The sequence below is a fragment of the Microtus oregoni genome, unplaced genomic scaffold (assembly GCF_018167655.1).
Source record: "Microtus oregoni isolate MIOR12 unplaced genomic scaffold, Mior012 000052F_000, whole genome shotgun sequence".
NCBI classification, from domain to species: Eukaryota; Metazoa; Chordata; class Mammalia; order Rodentia; family Cricetidae; genus Microtus; species Microtus oregoni.
The window spans coordinates 6,490,340-6,493,399 of record NW_024543812.1 but is presented as its reverse complement, the minus strand read 5'-3'; positions in this window follow the sequence as shown (position 1 = coordinate 6,493,399).

Here is a 3,060-nt window from a genome sequence, read left to right as displayed (position 1 = left end):
CTCTAGACTGACAGCTGGGGAACCAAACGAGGCCCTCTGAATGTGGACGACACTTGTGTGACTTGGGCAGTTTGTGGGGCTTCTCAATAAGATTGTTTGAAGTGGGTAGACCCAACCTAAATGTGGATTGCACTTTCTTTTCTTTTCTTTCTTTCTTTCTTTTCTTTTTTTTTTTTTTTTGGTTTTTCGAGACAGGGTTTCTCTGTGGTTTTGGAGCATGTCCTAGAACTAGCTCTTGTAGACCAGGCTGGTCTCGAACTCACAGAGATCCACCTGCCTCTGCCTCCCGAGTGCTGGGATTAAAGGCGTGTGCCACCACCACCCGGCTGGATTGCACTTTCTAAAGACATCTCCAATAAAAAAATTGAAGGTGGTAACTTTATTATTATTATTTTCCTGTTCATGTTCACTCTTATTGCCAAGTTATTTTATCCCGCTGCTGCTACTACTCTATTCCTTTGCTGATATTAAAATCAACTTCTCTGAGTTTCCAATATAGACAGAAGACCAGTAGTTCTCCAGGATTCCTCTAGGTTTTCGCTGCCAGAGGGGGATTCCTTAGACATTCAGCTTCGTAGATTGGGTAATTACTAGACTCTCAGCTTCTACATTATGAGAAATCCATTGTTGAATTACTGGGATCATGTTATGTAAATTAATCTCCCTTAAATATAAATTTATTGTTTAATTATTTTTAATTCTAATTCTTAAAAATAAAAATACAATTAAGTTATTTATGCTTTCCCTTTCCTCTTTCTAATTCCTCCCATGTACACCTTGCTTTCCCTAGAACTCATGGCCATTTTTCTTTAATTGTTAATGATATATCAGTTTCTCTCTATATATATTTATGTGTGTGTGTGTGTGTATACCTAAGTATATAAATGCAAGATTCTCAGTCTTTTTATTGTTGCTTTTACATATATGATTTCAGGACTGAGCAATGCGTGTTGAATAACTAGTCCCTGGGAAAGACTATTTCTCCCACTCTCAGCATTCATTACTTACCTGTAGTTCTTTGTCTAGACATGGAACCCTGTGTGATTTCTCCCATCCATTTTAACACATCTATTGGTATTATCACTGTTCAGGCTGTGTTTAGACAATTATACTGTTGAGGTAGCATGGGTGAAACTTCCCTGAAATTTACAGAAGACAAACTCTCAAAGCACGTTTTCTAGTACTCTGGCTCTTACAATCTTCCTGTGCCCTGTTCTGTGATATTCCCTGAGCTTTACATGTAGGATTTGTGTTGTAGATATACAAATTGGAGCTGGAAATCCCACAATAACCCTGTTATCATGGCTTTTTCTCTGAATTTTGACTAGCTGTGATTTTCTGTAATAGTTCTGTTGATTGCAAAGAACTATTTGATGAGTGGTGTTGGTTATACTTATTTTGGGGCACAATTATAAATATTGAGAATACAGTTAAGAATCATTTCAGCTTAGGAAAGCGGTGGTAGTGACCTCTCCTCTGAAATCCATGGCCCCACTGGTCCTAAGGACTTAGGTAGGTTTCCAGTAGCTGACATGATTTTCCTCCTGTTTAGTGAGCCTTAAGTTCAACTGGAGAGCTGCTGGTGAAATATGAGTGTGATTATGCCATGTTGGTTATAGTTTATAGGCTTCACAGCTCGGTAAGACTGTTGGTTGCTTCCTTCCTTTGTAAACATCCTCAGAGAGGAGGGTTTCAGTCATAAGCAGAATGAATTCTCCAGTTTCTATTTAAGAGGATGGTATTTTCAGCAATAAAACTTACTTTTGGTATGTAAAATAAAGGAAAAATGTTATAAAAAAGGGAAAAGAAAAGAAACTTACCTTCCAAGGGTAACAACAGCAACAGCCTATATTGTTTTGGAAGTCTCTTGGTCTCCTCTGAGCAAAAAGTCAAAAGGGGGTTTCTCATGCTAAATATTGAATATTTTAAACAATATTATCTATGAATGTTGGGTAGGAAAATATTATCTGCTCATGTGGGATAACTTTATTTAAACTCTATCTATCTATCTATCTATCTATCTATCTATCATCTATCTATACTTGCATGTATCTATGCTTACATATATTACAAGAAGTTTTAGGTAAATAAATAATAGTATGATTCCAAATGGCTTTTTCAGGCATCCTAAGTGTTATTTTTTCTGTCTTCATCATTCATTCTATTTTGAACCCCCTTTCTCCTTCCAGAACCACCTAGTTTTCCATTTTTTTCTCCAGCTCAGTTGTATCCTACTATTTTCATTTCCAAATTCTCCTTCAGTATCTATGTATTCTGTCAGTTATACTTCTTTAGGCAACCTTGACTAAGACAGTGCATACTGGTGCTTTAGAAAACTATATTTTCTGTATTTAGAAAACACCAAAACAAATATTGGGGGACAGGGCCTTGCCATCTAATCCAGGGTGAATTCAAACTTGTGATACTTTTATCTGTCCTTCTCTCATTCTTGGAGTATGGGAATGTGCCACAACACAAAGCTTATAAGTGCTATTTATAAGGTGAGACAAGCAAACAGGACAACTGTGGTTTATATATGGTTTATCTCTCAAAGATTCATATATTGAAAGCTTAGTCTCTACTTCCATGTTATCGAATTATTGGAATATTTGATATATGGGGCCTTGTGGGTGTTAATAAGTTCATCTAGCATCAAACTAATAAGGAATTGATGCTTGTTTTGTGAAACAGGGAAACTAGGAGTGGATTAATTCCTGGAAAAAACAGATTATTATAACAGATAAAGCCTTACTACCTTTTGGTTTTTTGCTTTCTTTCTCTTCATACACCATCTCTCGTTCTCTTCTTTTCCCACTATGTAATGCCATCTATCATGAATCTTTCATCAGAATGGAGTACACACTAAAGTCAATTATTGGCTCTCCAGAATTGTGAACAAAGAAATACTTTTTACTTATAATGTACCTAGCATCAGAAATTTTCTTACTGTGGTGAAAAATAGCCTATTACAATAACATTTAAGGAGGAAAATTGGGATGTCTATGAAATAATCCAAAAGAGCCCAAGTAGACTTTGGATGTGGGGTTTGAAGTTAAACAT